The sequence below is a fragment of the Strigops habroptila genome, chromosome 11 (genome assembly GCF_004027225.2).
Source record: "Strigops habroptila isolate Jane chromosome 11, bStrHab1.2.pri, whole genome shotgun sequence".
Taxonomy (NCBI): domain Eukaryota; kingdom Metazoa; phylum Chordata; class Aves; order Psittaciformes; family Psittacidae; genus Strigops; species Strigops habroptila.
Window position 1 is genome coordinate 3375147 of NC_046360.1, and position 19972 is coordinate 3395118.

Genomic DNA, 19972 nt, shown 5'->3' on the forward strand with positions numbered 1-19972 from the left:
GCAAACCTGTGCTTCCTTGTGACAAGACACCACACATTCCTTCAGTGATGAGCACAAATTGTTTAGAGGAGACAGCACTAGACCTCTGTCCCCAGCCTGCCTCCTATCTTCTAAGGCACCCTGTAATTCTGCCTGCTTTCACCTCATTTACTTTCCCTTCTCCCATATATTAGTCTCCTGCCCAACGTCAGTCTCTACCTCTTCTTACAGAAACACCCACTCCTCATCCCGTCCAGGCTCCTGCAGTTGGAAACAGGAAAGGACTGTTGGAAACACACAAAGGCAGTGCAGTGCCCCTGGGCAGCTGGAAATCAGGATGCTCAAGGACCGAGCAGCAGGTACCTCCTCATTCTGCATGTGCATCCCTTATCTCCCCCATCACACTGTTTCCCCCCCTGGCTTCTGGCCAAGGTCCCACTCTGCAAGCATCACAGGCACTTAGAGCTTGTGTACACACACATCCCTCACATTGTGTTCACAGCAGAGACTGAGGACACTTCCCTAGACTTTGAAATGATTCTATGCAAAACACTGCCAGGTATGACTTGCAGAGGACCCTCCTCTCCCATCATTTTCACTCTGTGCAGCAGTTTGGATTCAAACCCTCCAGGTTTGGAAAAGCAAAGGGCAGCACAGGGATGCTGGTAGAACAGAGGGGAAAATTACCCTGTGCCTACAGCATTTCCCTGCACATTGCTATTCAGCTTTTTTTGTTTTCATGAAGGCTGCACTCTCTGACAAGGTTTAAAACCCATTTTTTCTCCCTACATTCCTTACCTGTCAATCCACAGACATTACTGGCTCTCCAGTGACGCAAGCTGCATGGACTCATTGTGTGAATACAATTCTGAAGGCAGTTCTCCCTCAGCAGCTCAGGAAATTAATGACCACTTGGGCACCTCTCTTACTGAGATCTCAGCTCTGTTAAGTCCTTCAGGCAAGTGAAATGAGTAGAGCCACAGCCTCAGGGCAAAGCAAACCCTAAATATTGCTAAGGATTGCATTTCTTCTTTGCTGTTACCACTAATTCGGAGAAACACACTCTCCTCTACAACAGCTTACGGGGGGAGCAAAGGGGGAGTGCGTGACCTAAAGCAAGGGAGGCAAAGCTCTTGGGACAGAGATGTTCTCCCTCAGCACAGGAGCACAAATCCACATGGCAATTAATGCTTTTCCTCTGTTAAAGCTGCTGACAGCAGGTTTTGTTCCCAGAGAGACCTGTCCATAACTCCTTCAGAGCGCTGTGGTGGGCAGAACCTGTCAGGCTCTCTCCTGCAGAAAACAAGTGTTCCACAGCGGGACAAGCTGCAGCACCAGGAGCAGCCTACCCAGGATGGCCTTTGGCTCTGCTAATCCTGAAGAGAGATGCCTCAGGAAGGGAATCGATATGGGGAATGGCAATGTATTCACTGGGAGCCAATTTCCTCCCAGGAGGTTATTAAGGTATTCAAATCACCCTTAGTTCTCAAGGATTTCTGGTCAAGATATTGCATGTTAATACAGAGCTGGTGTCACTGCAGCTTCAGTGTAAATGCTGCGACCCTGAGGTATAAATCCAAAGAAACTGAAAAGACATTTCAGTCTGATAAGTGAACAGTCTCGGATCCAAACTCATTTATGCTTTCTGTTCTTCCCACAAATCTGTTGCTCTTAAAGCAAAAACCAGCAATATGAGTTTTAGCATCCAGCAGGAGAAATGCAAAGCTGCTGTACCACAGTATCGCCGCAAAGAGAAACACTTGGTGGAGTTAAGAGTTAAAAACACCCTTTCCGATCTAGGAAAAAACATGGGAACGGTGAAGGATGTACTGGGGGAAATAAGATGATGAAAAACTACACATTCAGCCTAAAGCTGACACCCCATCTGCTGAAAAACTCCTGCTCAGCCACCAATTTTGTAGGCAGGTTTGACGCTATGATATACGTTCCTAGAATCCACGTAGAAGAGGTTTGATGAGAGCTGGACACATACACAATGAACCCACAAGCAACACTCCACAGGTGACAGCATAAGTGAGTAGCAGGTACATTACATTCATTAAAAGCATAAAAATCTCTTCAAATTTACTTGTTACAGAACACCACAGGGTACTCGCTTCATCAGCTACACTCTTTACTGCATGTCAATCCTCTTGGCAATGTAAAGCAAATTAAAAGTTCAGAGGAGGAAAAAAAAGGCCGAAATTAACCACAATTTTATGGTAGCACCAGAGGCTGCACACTGCTTATTTCAACACAAATAACATGCAACAAGGTGACGATTTTTGGGGGGAAAAGACCCACATTAGATTTAAATACACACAAAGAATTTATGTTAATTGCACATCTGCGCAGCCATTCTCCCTTTTAACTTATTTATTTGGAAGATTTTAGATAAACAAGGGGGCTGACTAAGCAGGAGAAGGCAAGGAGTTTGAGTTTGCTTTATAAAGAAGTTTATTACCAACACACACATCTGTGCAATTTAAGCAAACCATGTCCTTTGACTGCCAAGCCTCTCTCATACAGCCATTCTTCCAGACTCCATTTTATCAGGTTTCCCCCTGAGCATCTATTCAAGTGGAACCCAAGCTAAGGTTAATCCCCTCTCTCACCAGCAGCAAGCCAGTATCCATCAGTCTCATTACCATTCTCCCTAGTAACATCTAAATGTTTTTTTCCCTATCATAGAAGAAAAAGAACAGCCACCCAGCTGAAATGCCAGGACCTACCTTCTGCAAAATATCTCTCTAGATGCTTCCGAATGCAGGAGGGAGTAAAGACAGCATTGCTGGAAAAGGATGTCACTGTTGGTCCACATGTGTCAACATCCTAGAGGAAGATAAAACACAGTTACTTAACTGCCATGGGAAATCAACAGCAAGAATAAAGCTGCATTCTTTTCACAGTTATACCATGCTAATGGCTCCTATGCAAACAACATAAAGCTACAACGTTTTATAATTGCACATCAGAGTTTCTCTGCAGACATCCCTCCGGCATGTCAGAAATTCAATACGTGATAGTAGGCGGCAGTGAGCACCTCGGGGATTTAAAGTGCGTTCCAAGCCCTGAGTCATCGGCATCTCCAACTCATGGAAATTAAAACAAAACCAAAACAAAGGAAAAAAAAAAAGAGAAAGAGGCAAAACCACACACACACGTTGCACTGACCACCCCCATCTGCTCTCTGTAAATACCATAAGTCTCCCCTAAAGTATTTCCCTCATCACACACAAAAACCATCACATCGCAGCATTCTTCCTGTTAGCTCCTCAGAGACCAGGCAGGATCCCACATTTGAGGGTGGAAACGGAGCTGGAGCTGTCTTTATAAACCCCACAAGTCCTTCCACACCTGGAGGAGGAGTGAGGAGAAGGCACCTCCCATGGCTGCTGCAGAGGATGGAGCAGCCAGGCCTGAGGGATGGCAGGGATGGGGTGGTACACCAAGCAGCACCCAGGAGGACAGACCCAGCTCCCTTCCCACACAGATCAGGAAATGTCAACCCCAGGCAGGCCATTTACGATTCATTTCCCAGCCAGCAGACACCTGCTTTCCTCCAAGGCTGATTTTTGTCAGGAAGGCTGAGAGCAGAAGGAACTGAGAGCAGGCAACACACTGTTACCTGCCAAGCAGCTTAAGTGGTTTGCTTCGTTATGCCAAGCAACACGTTGCCTTTCTAAGACATTCCTTCAGGCACAGACTCATCATTACCTCCAATCTCTGGAAACTGTTTTTAATGCTACCTTTAAAACACCTGGTTTGCACTTCAGGGCACACACATGTGCTATATCCCTCACCCCAGCCATCATTCCATTCTCTTCTTGAAGTGTTCAAGGTTGAATGGGGCTTTGAGCAATGTGGTCTAGTGGAAGGTGTCCCTGCCTGTGGCTGGGGCTTGGAACTAGATGAGCTTTAAGGTCCCTTCCAACCCAAACCGCTCTATGATTCTTAGACCTCCCCAAGTATATTCAAGTTCCTTTAGGTCTTCTTTAATTTCTTGGCTTATCCTGTGTTTGTCTGCTCCTGCTGTCCTCCAAGCAACAGCCAGAACAGAGCAACGGCTCTCAGCAGCGCAAGGGCTGACCGGGTGGATGGAGAAGGGAAAGGGAAAGCTGGATGGAGTATGTGCAGCCAAGTCACCCAGGGCAGGCAGCACGGCTTCAGGAAGTCAAGGGAGATCAGTAGATAACTTGGCTACGCGTGCGTGCGAGGGGGACAGGGCCTCAGCAGCTCCCACACACTCCAACCACCCGCTCAGAGTAAAGCTGCCTTTAACTCACTGAGCTCCACGGCTGCAGAAATATTCCCTTCCCCTTCAGATCGGGAAAGGAGCCATGTTTTGCACCAGAACATGCAAATTTGGCTCCACATCCACACCAAAAAAAAGCATCTCCTCAACTGGGTCCTGCATCCAAGCCTTAAGACCAGCACCCACAACCAAAGGGTTATGAGAAAACACCAATATATTCTGCTCCATGCTTGGGAAAACCATTGGTATCTTTAGCTGTGATACGCTGCTTCAGTTAACAGACAGATTTACGTCTGACCAACAGTTTAATGAAAAGTGCCCACTCTACTTCTGCACCTTCTTGCACAGCAATTTAAAACAATAACAGTGCTTGCACAGGTCAGATTGATCCTGGAGGAAGAGCAAACGTGAGTAACATTTCAGGACCATTAATCTCAGAGGCCTCACCAGGAGCAAGCAGCCAGACAGCTTAAAAATATATTTAGTCCACAAATGCTTATTAACGTCAGTGGCTGATTCAGAGCTGAGCCACTCGCATGGAGCCCAAATGCCACTTCTGCTTTCCCACCCTGGGTTTACAACAAAAAGTGTTGGGTATCAAGTTGCTTAACGTACCTCAAAACCTGCTGTGATGCAACTATTAGATGTGGATCTAAGCTGAGCTGGAAACTACAGGTCCAGTCTGTAGCTTATGGAGTCTGATCTGAGTTTTAAACATGAGGGATTCCCACGTGCCAGATCTGGCTCATGTACAACTTTCCACTGTGGTTTCAAAGCAGCCACCACACGTCTGCATCCTCATGTGCACCACAGAGAGGAAACACTCCAGCCTGACAATGGTATTACAGCATCTCCTCAGCTTTGCTGGGCACTTTGAGAGTTGAAAACACCAAGTATGAAGAGTCAACCTGATCCAGCTATCCAGGATGAGCTACAATCCAGTATCTGCAATACACATACATAGACGCAGTTGTGTTTCATACTCACTAGATGCCATTCCTTGATGTCACCCAAATGACTGCCCATGTGCTACAAAGCTGAAGCTTAGTTTTCATATATTGACTATGGTTCTTGTTCCAACTATTAATACAGTCAAGACCAGATCATAACTAGAATGGACACTGCAAGCTCGCAACAAAATTAACAGTGAAAATCATCACTGCTTTTAAAATTACATCTTGAAATCAACCAAAGAAAAATATCCGATTATTTCAGAGATATAAACCTGTGTCAAGAATTTGGGGGTGTGCTTTGGGGCTGAATTAACCCACCAAATTCTTAAAGAATCCTTTAAGTAAAAATTCTTTTCAGAAAGGGAAATTTAAAGTGTTTTTCCCCTGCTGTTACACACAATGCAATGATTTAAAGCCCAAAGGATTTTCCCTCTAAATCACCTATTCAAATCTGTATGATGGAAATACATTCAAATAGAACATTTTAATCTTGCTTTGCATTTCAACTTTTAAAGGCTTTTCTTTTAGCCATTCTACCACACTGAGCTCCAAGTAAACAAGAACCCTTACATTACCTTTCTTTTTTAAAAGGATTATATTTATGTAGGTTTTTTACCCAATATATCTCTAGTCTGGTGAGTCTCACTATTTCTTAAATGTTACACAAAAATTCACTCATCAAGACACTGGGATTTGTCACTCTCCATTCTACATTTGTTTTCACAAGCTAGACAAGTTTCTATAGATGCTGGACAATATCCTCCTAAAAGGAACACCCACCATAACCTAAGTACATAAATACAGGCTGACTCCATTCCACTGGTTTTGAGGAGCAGAACACAGTTCCCAGAGTTAGCAGGGCCTGGACCCACAAAGTGTTTCAGTTTGGTTGGCCCATTATGGGAGCAATCCCAAAAGCCTCACTGGGCAGCTATGCAAACCCAGAGAGCAGACACAAAGCCTCCTCGATTTAAGAAAACCAACCTTCAGCGTTCCTACCAGCTTTATTCTTTTCTGTTTCAGGGTTGGGGTTTTTTCCCTGTGTTTGTAGGCTGGGGAAGGGTGACAAAACAACTTCTCTTCATTGACAGCAAGTCTGAAACAATTATTCCAAACAGACAAGAGCTCTCTACACGCTTGCTAACAGTACTGAAATCAAAAGTGGTTAAAAGCAAAAACACTTCTGAACAACAGAAACTGAAAGTATTGCCTTTGGGAAATGTAAAGACCAGCATCTTCCCTAACTGAAAGTAACATCATTAATAGAGTCTAGGACACTACGACATATTTATAAAACCTGTTTTCTGGCATAATCATATACAATTCACCTTGACTGTATTCCCAAGTCAGAGCTTTCTAAAATGACTGCAGTTTGCAGAGGCCTCACTGATGCTATTCTTAATTTACTTATTTTTAAGGTGTGAGAACAGATTACCAATGCAAAATTCAAACTCAAAATTTGTCAGTTTTAAGCCTCTTTTAGATTGGTAATAATTAACCCTGTCTGCATTTCAGAAACATTTTGTGGTAAGTGGTAATCAAATACACAGTTAAAACTGCTTCTATTTTAAAATTACACTACTGAAGTGAAGGATTCATCAAGGGACACATTTGCCCAAACCAAACCACCAGGAAAAAGCCACCCAACAAAACAGAAGTTAATGCAAGAGCTCCCAAAAGGCTGGAAGAACATTTTTATTATGGGTGATTTGCAAAGATGAACGTTACAAACTTGCTTCTCCCAAAGCTCTTCAAGGAAGGCACGATCTCTTCAAAGAGGTCTCCAAGCATCGGGGAAGCTCAGAACCAAACCCATGCAAAGACCACGTCTGGCTTTGGAGCAGCAGGACAGTTCATCACACGAGGCACACAGAAGCACCCCACAGTTACTGCTACACAGACTGACATGCAAATACATTTTGCAAGGAGGAAGAGGTGTCACCCAGCAAGTGGCTCATTTTCAGCACACTGAAAACACTACGTTACACTAACAGAACTAGCAGTTACCTTTCCATGCAGGATGATTAATTATAAGATGCTTCTGCTGTTTTCTGAAGGCTTCTCTGCTTAACTCGTGTCACACTCCACTTTTCAGTCCTTGCTCCACTGCTACCACTAAAACACTTTACATTGGTGGGACAGCAGAGTTCCCACCTCATCACTACCTGAACACACGCTTGGTGACAAGTGCAGACCAGAACACACTGGTGAGTGTTGTGGTCTCTCATGCCCAAGATCAGAGTCTGCCAAGCAAAGGCAATAGAAAGCGATGCCCACACGCTGCTCCTGCAAAGTCAGAGGCACTGACAGCACTGCCTTGCAGGGATAAATGAACTGGCAAAATTGCTCCTGGAGAACACCACAGCTGCTTTAGCTCAGCCTACTGCTTTTGCACAATCTGCACTAATAAATACTAAGCCTGAACAAGTGTCAGCTGTGGTCAAACACTGCATGCCCGTGGTTTGGAAGCATCAGCTTCAGACCACAGATAGTCACAAGAGTCCTTTATCCTCAGAGAAGGTGTTTTCTGTTCTGTTATCTGTTAGCCACCCTAAAACAATAAGGGAATTTAAGTGAGCAACTGAAAATCAACAAACCAGAGAGAAATAAATTCAAAACCCTGCAGAACTCTGTAATCAGAGGAACAGGCCCCGGGACGTGCCAGGAAATTAATCAACATGCAAAATAAATGCAGCAGTTAACTAGAAAATAGGAGCAGCTCGAAAAGGCACCTAAACCATTTTCCTCTGCCTGATGCATGTAGCATCTGGACTCTCCAAAGCGCCTCTGGGGGTACATTCCCCAAGGAGCACAGCGTCCTGAACTCACTGTAGGCAGCCAGACCCAGTGGGAAAGGAGAGAAAGCAAACAGCAAAATGTTTCCAGAAAGCTGCCTGGGCTCTGGAGCTTGCTGGACCTGTAATGAGCTTTTCACTTGCAAAGCACTCTCCCTGCTTTCTTAAAGTCATTATTCCCTTGTGTGAAATGGGGGACTGGGGTGTGAGGGGTTACAACCCATTGCTCTCACTAGGCTGCAAGAAAAATACATTTAGAAAATCACCTACGCTCTATATGCACCCTTTATGTTATTGGGTGTTGTATATATATATAACACCCATGATTGTTATGAACCTCACAACAGCCTATGTAAAGTGCTAAAGTTCACATTTAACACCACACGTTGACAGTGGCAACATTCCCCACAGCCTCCAGGACACCCCACCTTCCCAGACAGAGCCTCCTGCCTCCGCGGTGGGATCCCAGGAAGCACTCACAGCAGCATCTGCTCCACGCTGGCATGGTGTTGGTTTGAGGCAGGCAGTTACGGGTTCAGCTCTCAAAAAGCAGCTTTTATAACATCTATTTAGAGGCAAGTTTCAACTCCCCTCTGAGAGAAGTAAAACCTACACGATGTTTTCTTCCAGGAGCACAAAAGTGGAGGAGGAAAGGGGGAAAAAATAGCAAAAGCCTCTCAGTGGGTTCAGCACCTGTGTGTGCTAAAGGCACTTCATGTTTTATGCATGAGTGTTATCACCCCTGTGAAGATTCCAAAGTGAATCAGCCCGATGAGGTCCCTACAGCCTGCTTATATGAACACCTTCTCCCAAAATTTCACTTTAATTCACCCATTTGATTTCTTTTCCTTTCCAGCCATTTCTAACCAGGTGTATTTGAAGCAGAGAACAATACAGCAGCTTCCACCTTGCCCCTTCCCATATAAATGTGGCAATTAGCACAGAAGAATTGGCCAACTATGCAGCATTTCACCTTAAATAAAGCAGGTCAAGAAATAATACAACAATTAAACGGTACTTGACAGCCAGGGAAGAAACACAGTGTCTCAGTAACATGCTTAAAGAGGGCTTGAAATCCATTCATAGGCCTTGATGGAAGCCTGTCCTTGTCAACAAAACCCACAATCCATAATAATGCTCAGTATTGGGTTTTTATGCCCTGTTCTATCAGAGCTCATCTGCTGATCAATGAGGAGTCCCATGGAATAGCACTCAGAATTTCAATGTCAACACAGCAGTACTGTGGTAATGATTGAAAATATTTACATATTGCCTCATTGATCGTGGGGTTGTTCCTTTCCCAACCATCTGCCTACTGGGCACTCTTTAATTTTCTTTTGGTTTTAGGCCTTATAAAGCAGGTTATTTGAATATCTTTATGGCTAACATCCAGCATTCCACCTGCAACAGGTTCTCCTGTTTATTTCTCATCCAGAACACCAGCTGCAGCATTAATCAATTTCATCCCATCTCAGGGAAGGGGAAAAAATCATTTTCTTAGCAAGGACAAAACCAAAAAGCCAACACACAGCTGCTCCCCGCTCCCCAGAACCAAGAGCCAACTCACCTACAAGGTCTCATTTTTAATGTGACTCAAGGGTGTCATCATTTTGACAACAGATGACTCAAATAGAAATATGTCACTCACTCCGCACTCATTGCCAGCCTCGAGGTAAAGAAACCCAAAAGGGCTTTTTTTTCCACCTCCAGATGGAATACCTTATGATAACAGCAATGCTAAGCCCTTAGGCTCTGTTGTGTGTACCTGTGTTTATACTGCCTTTAGTAATTGCTCAAGTTATCATAGAATCAGACTGGTTTGGGTTGGAAGGGACCTTAAAGCTCCTCCATTCCAACCCCCTGCCATGGACAGGGACACCTTCCACTAGAGCAGGTTGCTCCAAGCCCCTGTGTCCAACCTGGCCTTGAACACTGCCAGGGATGGGGCAGCCACAGCTTCTCTGGGCACCCTGTGCCAGCGCCTCAGCACCCTCACAGGGAAGAACTCTTTCATAGTATCTAATCTAAACCTCCCTGTAGGTTTAAAGCCATTCCCCCTTGTCCTGTCACTACATGCCCTCATCAAAATCCCCTCTCCATGTTTCTTGTCAGCCCTTTTAGGCACTGGGAGCTGCTCTAAGGTCTCCCTGGAGCCTTCTCTTTTCTAGGCTGAAAAAGCCCAGCTCTCTCAGCCTGTCTCCATAGGAGCAGAGGTGCACTGCTCAAGTTATCCACACCAGGCAGTTCAGGTCAGCCGCTGCCCTACAGACTGCAAGGATAAAGCTTAAATAAGCATCAGTGAGTCCCCTTGCACCAGTGCACCCAGAGACACAGCTCACCCGGCCATCACCCAGAGCTGGCTGGGTTCACCTCACCTGGCTGAACCTTTGGCACCCAGCAGGCCCCAAGGTACCCACTTGGGCTACAGAAAGCAAGAAACTCTGCTGAGAAACAGGGATTTAACCTCCAGAAACCCCAAACAACAGCAAAAAGCACCTCTCTGCAAGCTGCTCTGAGCACCAACACGCTGTACTCCTCCAGCACAAGCAGTTCCAGCTAAATTTTACCTCCCTGATCCCATGTTTCCACATAAAAACAAATCCTTAGAAAGCTTTGAACAGCTTATCTGCATGCATCCTTCTAGGAAGTTTAAGAGCAAGTTAAATAAAAATATACAGAAAAGACTGACATCTACACAATCTACAAGTTTGCTGCAAGAGATCTTTGCAGAATACTTGATAGGAATATTAAAAAGGTGCTTCTCAAACAGAGAAAAGGGCTTTTTTTAGTGGCTCCAAACCTGTTTATAATCAGAAGCTGCCTCTCCTAGCTGCTGCTGCTGCTATTAACTTGATTTAGGAAGAATGGGAGGTCTAAAAGTCAAATTATTCTCAGCTTTTAAACCAGGAAGAAGAATACTCTCTCAACACAGTTTAACTGATTTTGGTAACGATGTTTAAGATAAAACATCACCTCATTTCTCAGTTGTACTCTGATAAGGAATAAAACATAAGTTCTGTCAGCCAAATGACTTACAGACAACACAGTACAGAGTGAGGGGAAGAAAAGAAGTGCTCTAACATATCTATCTTTGACAATACAGATGCTCCATTAGACAATGAAATCTCTCCTTTATGTCAAGCTCATTTTTCTGCTGGGGCATCTGTATGAAGGAGAGGACAGAAGGAGGATAGAAGGTGGCTCTTCCCCTTCACCCTTTCCACACAGATGTTTCTGCAGATGTGATCTGGCTCTTGGCCTGATGAGGGTCAGGCACAGAAGGAAAAGCACCTATGAAACATAGGGAGGTCTTCTTACAGCTTTCCATGAATAGTTATTGCTGTTAGAAAACAGTTTATAAGACTCTGCAACTCTGACAAGTTTTATTATCCAGAGTCTTCTCCCCCCAACACCTCGATGCTGCATTTCCAACACTACTATTCCTCTGGGCAGAGCATCAAGCAGAGATACCAGAGCGTGCACCCTCAGCAATCATGTCAAACCATCTCCTGCCCTCCTGAACGAAATGACAGATTAAAACCAGGAAGCCAGAACACCACACAGAAGCTCTACTAAAAAGTTTAATCCTCCAGGTAACTTGCCCAAATCTGCTCTTCCCTCTCACAGAGCTAACGTGTTAGATAAATGTGCCTTTTTGAAAAAGCCTATTTATAGGCATTAAATGTAACCAAAAGACAGCATTAAGAATTATTGTGTCCTCCCCAAACAAACGAAAGACACACTGCGTCCATGCTAAACACCTCTTTGAGGGTATTTGATGGAAGATGTTTACCATCTGTTGAAGTTAGAACTTGGAACAATATTTTACAACCCAGATGCAGGTTAGACAAATAACAGGTCCTGAGAGTCTGAATGAACAATACTTAAAAATACAGGGGAGAAAGGAAACAAAACGAGCTGTCTGCTCTTCTCCATCAATTTGCTTTGGTGGATCAGAAGTCTAAAAGCATCATGGTCAAAAACTAACAGCCCACCTGGAGATAAGGAAGACAGAGCAAAACTGGAGACAGAAAACTCCAGGATTTTTACTGTCTCTTCTACTGAGTTGTGATCTGCAGCATTTCAGATGTCTGCTACTGGTTTACCCGTGTTTAAAACAGAAGCGATCCTCCACCTTTGCCTGTAAAGAGCACTGAAAGTCAGCCATGGAGAGTGCTACTGAGGAGATGAGGATGGCAGAGAAAAAGCAAGCGAGAGGCCTTCCTCCCCCTTCTGTTCTTGTTCACAAAATATCTCCGAGCTATTTACATACTCGCATCCTGAACTCCCCCTCCGGTTTCACAGTTTGCAGTTAACTCTGCATTCGGCTGGAGATAACACATGTTTAGCTTCCAGCACGTTTAGGCTAAAACACCCTCTGAACGTAAGGCCAGGTCTCCAAACCCACAGGGGGAAGTCTTTCCAGATGCAGAGCCCAAATAGAAGATAAGAGACAGAAATATGAGGCTCTATCTCCCCACTGCCCTGAAGAAATCAACCTACCCAGCGAAGCAGACAACGAAACAGCTTGGCAACGCCTACAGCTGGTGCTCAACCTCAGATCCAGTGAAAAGATGTAAATATTTAGATTTCCATTTCATCTGAGATGATAAATATAAAATGTCTATTTCCTTCTTTAAGGAAAAAAACCCGTAACATTAAAATAGGTAAGCCACCCACATAGAGAAAGTGATTCTGCAGTGTTTCTACCTTTAGAAGGAGGATATTTAAGTTATGGTATTGATCCTGAAACAAATTACAATCACAAGTGAAGTTATTCCCATTGAATTGTCTTCTGACGTATATAAAACATAATCACGCCATATCTATATATAAATACATACATACAATTGTTTTGCTGTCCACTCCAAACACGAGTGACTGATGGCAGCCCATTATTTTACCTCTTAAGAAATGCCCACGGCCCGTCAGGGTTCCCCATGGAGCGGTAACTCTGGCTCCAACCCTAATCATCTAAGAACAGCCCAGAGCAATCCACCAAGTCCCAGACCAGGCTCCTTATGAATAACCCACGCAAGGCACAGCAGAAGCTGCTGTTTACCACGGCTGTACTATAAAAACCTGAAGTCCTTCTGTAACCTTTCAAAGCACATAATGGAATTAAGGCCCCACTACACATCCAGAGTTAAGTCATGCAAATATCAAACTTCTTTGGAGCTGGAGATAACGCGGCCGTGCCCTGAAAGTGCCAAGATAGGCCAAAGAGCTCAAGGTGCTGACATGATGACACACACTCCCACCCTCCAAATTTGTTATCGTGAAAACACCTTCTCAGGTCATTGCTCTGTGGGTTAAGTCTGTTAATGTGCTGAATTAGTGTCCTAAAGCTCAGGGATGGTTATGTAAGTGCCAGCAATCCAAACAAATCAAAGTTAACTTCCCTGTGCCTTACAGGAGTCCTGGCCCTAATGATGGATCATGAAGCTTTCAGCTGCTCATGCACTGTTATCTTTCTGAAGTCCCCCTAAGTTACACTGCAAGGATCAGATGTGCCTTCCCAGCTAGCAGTAAACAACCTCTTGAGTCATTACAGGATTGTCAAGACCTCTGCTCCGTCTACCCACAACAAGACTATAGAAACTCTTAGAAAACCCTGAGCAGGAATCCCAGTATCTGGTCTCCAACAGGAGACTTTGCAGTTTAAAGGAACAAAGAAGGATGAGTGGCAAATCACTTTTCCTCATCGCATCAAGAGAGTCTCTCCTACTTACCTAATCTCAACTGCTTTCCCGCAGAGGAGAGTTGTAAGGTTCCTGCTTACAACACCACAGCACTCGCCAACCTCAGCTGTCCAAACACAACAAAGTCAGGGCTGTAAAAGCCATGCAGAGCCCTCACTATTCAAGACACTCAGTGCTCAGCGTTGGGATTTTTGTGAAAACACTTAGAGGTCCACGAGGACGCCCATTTCTGCATGTTGTATGTCTTCAAATCTGTCTGAGCGAGATTTTCTGGAGGCTGCTTAAAAGCCAGAAGAAAAACACGTTCTAATTTGGAGTCCTCAAGCACCAGCTCGGTGAGGAGAAGCCAAGGATCAGCCTTTGCTGTGAAGGGTTGCTGGAAGACCGGCCGCTGCTCAGGGTGCCCACACTCCTGAACCAGCAGAGGTGTTTACTTTCTGTCCCTGCCCTCCGTGGCACTGCGGTTGCAGACTCAGAGCACTGGTATGTGCCCTCCTGCCAGGCAGCTGCCCGGAGGACGCAGGAGCAATGACCCTGACGCCTTCACTCCCGAACTCAGGAGCACCCTGACAGGGCTGACAGCTTCGCTGTAGCTTCCCACACTGTTTATTGACCTGAGCTGTGTTAACCACCTAACCCAGGACAATCGGATCCCTCCTACCAGCCCTTGCATATGGGAGCCCACACACGGGAGGTGCTCGTTTCCCTTCCTAGATGGTCTTTCCTTGCACCTCCTGGCTTTGCAATGAAAAACGATTCAGCCAGCTGGGATCTCCTCAGATGTGCTCAAGCTCTCCAGGGCAGGTTTTCGCCCTATTACTTCCTGCTCTTTCATGGCAAATCATGCAGCTCCCTGCACCCACGTACGCTCAGTAACTATTTATCCCCACTTGCTTAAGCAACCTCTTATTTCTTCTCCCCTTTGAAGCTTGACCCCATATCAAACACACTCAGGGAAGTGGAAAGCAGCTCTGTCTCCAGATACTGCCACAGCTCTCAGGAGCTCCCTTTGATCCCCACAGCCACCCTTCAAAAAGAAAGATACCTTTTTTCCCCAACTGGTTTCTAAGCTCTCCAGTGGGATTTACCAAAGCATTTTGCTGTGAGCTTCTAAAGAGATATATATGTATATATATATTTAAATTAAGAAAAACACCACCAATACAATCACACTGGCAAAACCCCTTCCTACGGAAAACGTACAAGGATGAGCTCCACGTACTGACTTGGCATCATGCTGATCCAAGCTCCCTGAAGTGATAGGATCTGACTTAGCCCCAAGCTAAATCGTTTTGTTCTTCTCACATTAAGAACATCTAAATATCATTAGTTACTTTGTTCATTTAAAATTCCATAGGACTCTTGGCATGGACACCACAATCAGAGAAGCCACATTCCATTTCAGCTCGTGGGTGAGTTCACACAGACTCCTCTGCCCCACTACAACATTGTGGCACTTGGATTTCCTCCAACACCCAGGAAACAAAGTTAAAAATAAAGTGTTTTATTTATTCTCTCTTTCCCCCCATTAATTCCTCCGTTTCCATTCACACTGAATATTACACAACATTTTTGTCTACAAGATGCTTTCAGGCTCAAAATTAAATAGAAATATCTTAGTAATTTGGGGCAACAAAACAAAATATTAATCACATCATATCCCATATCAGCATTAATAAATTAGAAGGTATCTTCACCAGTTAGAGAAATTGGCTATTACGAAAGCCAGGGATTTTAGATGTTGCTTCTTCCTTCGAAGAAAACAAAGAGAAGACAGACATTGATAATGGTTCCTCCTCTCTCCCCGAAAAATGAGTCTCGAAGAAGAGGAAGCCTAAAGGAACATCATGTGAAAAAAAATGCTTCTCAATGGATCACGCTGGTCCTAGAACAGGACATTACTATGAATATACATGAATGGCATGAGTCAAACTACACCCAGGAGTAAGCATCAGCTTTCGCTTGCCATTTTCTGAAACCCTCCAGTCAGGCTGCCAAGACAGCAACTGAATGACAAGATTTTTGTTTGAATGGAGGGGGGAGATTAATGCTGTTCTGGACTAATTGGAGGAACCTTAAATTAGCTTCTTTCAGTGTGCTGCTTCTCTAGTTGGCCAACTCACAGAAGCGGTAACAAACTGTGACTAGAAAGAGACTATTTATTTCAATTCAAAACCCCTCAGCACCACTGTCAGTTGTAAGTTTTGAGAATTTCTATTAAACATCAGGACAAGGTCCTTCCAAACTGGTTGCTGTCAACTCAACTGAGAAGTTAGATAAAACTCCCACGTGCCAGATGGCAAATCACAATAAATGCTCGGGCTGTTAGATGCACAACAGGCGACAAACGCATTGAAATACACCATCAGATGCAAACCTAGAATAGAACGGGTATTTTAATAAGAAGTTATCATTTGGGGGAAAGATCCTTGTTAAGCTCCTCAGAACCAAGAGTCGTGCATTGAGGGCTGCTTACTTTCCTCACCACGCCACGTAAGCGTGAGGAACAGCTAACCATTTGAGCAGAGTTAGGTTAGGTGAAGGGCTACTGTCAGCAAGAGCCTCGCAGTTCCCTCTTTTGACATACTTACAACCCTTTCTGCCAAGTTACTTAAAAAAAGACTGTTAAAGGATACCAGGGAATTGTTTACTCAAACCATTACTGTTTCCTCAACACAGATGCAAGAAAAAGTTGTATTAAGAAGATAAACAGCTGCTACTGTGTGCTGTTTAAATGGTAACAAAAGCATCTAAGGGCCATAAAGGGAATAGTAAGGGAATTAAAAAGCATTTTTATGCATGAAGATGGCTAACATCCGTACATTCATTAAAGTGGTATCAACCGTGCTTTTAATTAAAAGTTAGTGACAGAAACTTAAATATGATTAATGAAACCTAGCAACCTACCAGCAGCCTGCTCTAGCAAAAGCAAGAAGCACGAGCTGCATTTCCAGCCCTTGCTTGCTCCTTTCGCTTTCCCTCTCGGAGATGCCGCCACAATCAGAGCACATTGCCAGGACCACAGAGCAGCGTTCCTGTGAGAAACAGCAAGCCAGGACAAGCCTGCCACTGTGCTTTCATGCTTGGCCATGCTTTATTTCATATATCCCGAGGAGGTATTTCAATTACTGAGCAGCAGCATGGGGTCAAAACGACAAGGTGGTTACCTGTCAGAATAACCAGCTCTACAGCGATCTATTGACCATCGCAGGCATGAGGTCTGCCAAAAGCCAGGAAAAAGGCTGCCCTGCAAACAGCCATCTCTTATTCACCAGTGGAAAAAATCACTCAGAAGGCAGTGCTGAACTCTGTAACGCAGTCAGTCTTCTTGTGTTACTCGGGAGCACAACGCAGTCATGACAAAAATAAACTACGTGATAAAAATACAGCGCGAGGAGAAAGATGTGGGCAGGGAGAGGGAATCAGTATGGAATAGGAGGATAAGGAATCCTACAGGCCATAGATATTTCGATGTGCAATCAAGCTATCTCCTATTTAAATCGTGATGTCTGCAAAGACTAATCTAGTGCCATTGTCCTGCTGAACCGGTGTCACGTACAGAGCTGAGCACATGCAGATTATGTCTTCAAAGACTGAAGATGGTTTTGGCATCATGTTACCCGCTTAGCTGCTTCCAGACACACAGAGCCCATAGAAGATGGAAGCTTTCACTTCAGAGTAGGTACTAATAGAGGAAGAAACTTTTCCTTATAGTTTCAATACACAATTTAAATACACTTTGCTCAGTCGTGTTCTTTTAACATGAAATGTGACAGGTTTGAATTGTGTGGCTGACTGAGCAGGGCACTACTGAGAGGCTCCTCATTCCTGGCTCTGCTAATGATGCTCCAGCCCCAGGTCGAGTGCACTCCTCTGGGCTCCTTCAGTGGAGCAAAAGGGGTTGGGGAGCAGGTGAAAGAAAGGATTTAACCCTCCCACAGATAGAGGAGAAGCTGAAGTTGTTCATGCTGTTGCGTGCTGCAATGGGGCAGCAGCGCTCTCCAGAACGGAGCCCAGGGTTGTTTGGGAACATCTGTCAAGTGATGGGGAAACCAGGAGAAGGGACCATCAGGCCCAGAGGAGAGAATCCTCTCTTACAGCCTAAGGAATAGGCAACCTGCTCTTTCCAAAGGGAAAATTCCTGCTCCTGCCCTCCCAAGGGGAGCACAGCTGATTCCCAGTGATGTTCACTGATCGCAGGGGAGCCGAAAGCCCCGAAAGCCCACAAGGTTCTTCCTCAGCCATAATCAACCAAATTACTTCTTCCATGAGGCCACAGAAGGTCTCACCCCTCTTCCCCTACTACTGGCAGGGAGACCGGCCCCAGGCAGCACCTTCACCCCCTCCCCACGGCCAGGCCTCGTCCCAGCGGCCCCACCACAGCACAGGCCTCATCCCGGTGCCTCTGCCATAGAGGAACCCATTGAAATCCAACCCTGGGAGACGCGGTAAGGGAGGGAGGAAGGTGAGGAGGGCCGCGGCCAGGACGAATGCTCCGCTCTGCTCTCACACTGAAGGCTGCCGGCGCCGTTCCCTGACACCCAGCACGGCTCCGTGCACCTCCAGCCACCGCACACCGCGAAACGCTGCCTCTGCCGTGCCAGGAGCCCGGCGTGGAGGGGCTCCATCAACACTGACACTCACACCGCGACCGAGGGCAGAGGGGAAAGGTGTTTGCCGCCTCCAGCGCGCCAGCACGGGAAGGAGCGCCGGGGGGTGCACCACAGCCGAACCCCATCCGTTCACCGCAGCGTACATTAGAGAGAACGAACCTCTCGTTATTCCCCGTGCGGTAACGAGGAGCCGGGCACCCGCTGCTATGGCTGCGGCGCCCGCAGACCCCGCGGACCCGTTCCTCCCTGTCATTCACTCCTCTATTCGGGAAACTTTTACCACCGCCGCCGCATCCCGCTCACCGCGGGCGGGGACGACCCAGCCCGACCGCCGCGGCCCGCAGGGGCCGTTCCTCCGCCGCCGCCGCCGCCGCCGCCCGCCGAGGCCCCGCCGAGCCGCCCCGGCCCCTCAGGGGAGGCTGAGGCCGCCCCGCGGGCCCGCCCTTACCCCCCCTCACCTCGAGCTCCCCTCAGGCCCGCGGCGGTTCCCGCCCTCGCTGAGGCGCGGCCGGCCCGGCCCGGGGTGTCCGCCAGGTGCCGGGGCCCGCCCCGCGTCCCCCCGCTCCGCGTCCCCCCGCGCCACGCACCGGCTGCTCCCGGCGCAGCGGCCGCGGCTCCCGCTGGTGCTGCTGATGCCGCGGCGGCTCGGCGGCTGCCGCTGCCTACCAGTGGCTGCCTGCCGACATGCCCGCGCTCCGCTGGCATAATCCCCGGCGAGGGTGGGCCGGGCGCAGGCAGCTCCTCACCCGTCGGCTCTGCCGCGGCGCGGGGACGGCGGAGGCGGGGGGAGGTGAGGCGGGCGGGCCGCCGCAGCTGCGGGAGGGAGGGCGGAGGAGCGGAGAAGGAGAAGAGCCCCGGCACCGGCTCTACCCCCGCTCCTGCCCTGCCGCGCCGCCCGGGCAGCTTTATCCGCCCGCCCGAGCCGTGCCCCCCGCCGCGGAGCCGCCACTTCCTTCCCCGCGCCGCGCCGGGCCGGCGCTCCCGCACGGCGGGCGGGACCGCAGCGCCGCCTGCCGGCCGCGGCGGGGACCGGCACCGCGCCCGCGGGGAGCCCGGAGGGGTTGGGGAGGGCCCGGCCGGAGCCGTGCCCGCAGGAGGGATGAGAACAACGGAGCCAGACCGGCCCCAATGGGCAAAACCCCGGCCTCTGGCATCCGACCTTTTGCAGGTCTGGAAGTTCACTCTGCAACGAGTGGAAAACAATCGCTAAAGGTTTAGCAGTCGTATTAGAGACAAAAAAGCAATAAAATTTGCCAAGTTTCAGGTTTTTTTCCTTTAAGGGTACATCACCTCAGCACTCCTCCTCCACTCCAGCTCCTGGTTAGGAGCAGGGTAATTCCGAACTCACCAGCTGATGGCTCAAGCTCCTGCACCTGAAGCATCAGCGACAAAGAGACACTTTATTTATACCTTGCATTTTAGAGATAAGGACCAACAGAAAATCCTCTTTTCCAAAGGTTAAATCTCACACGGAAGGAGCTGTAATGTTTATCATTATCAGAGGAAACTACACGTGAGTTTCTCACCAGCAGTTTGAGGCAGAGCAAAGCCTGAGGCTCCGAGCAAAACCCAGTGGATTAGGAAAGGTAATAAACACCTACAAAGCTGGGAGGTGTCAGGTGTAAGAACTCTAGAGGAGGATGATTAAAGTCCTCCTCAGGGCAAGTATAAGCTT

The 19972-nt window shown here is 47.0% G+C and overlaps 1 protein-coding gene across 4 annotated transcripts in view; it reads right to left on the reverse strand.

Moving 5' to 3' along the window:
• Window positions 1-19240, reverse strand: part of PITPNM2 (phosphatidylinositol transfer protein membrane associated 2) — a 134329-nt gene extending 115089 nt beyond the window's left edge. For all 4 annotated transcript variants that reach the window (XM_030502452.1, XM_030502451.1, XM_030502450.1 and 1 more), the window contains exons 1-2: window positions 18885-19240; window positions 2712-2811 (exon numbers count right to left, since the gene is read on the reverse strand). The gene's annotated coding sequence lies outside the window, so the exon portion shown is untranslated. The remainder of the gene's footprint in view (window positions 1-2711; window positions 2812-18884) is intronic.
• Between the last annotated feature and the right edge of the window lie 732 nt (window positions 19241-19972).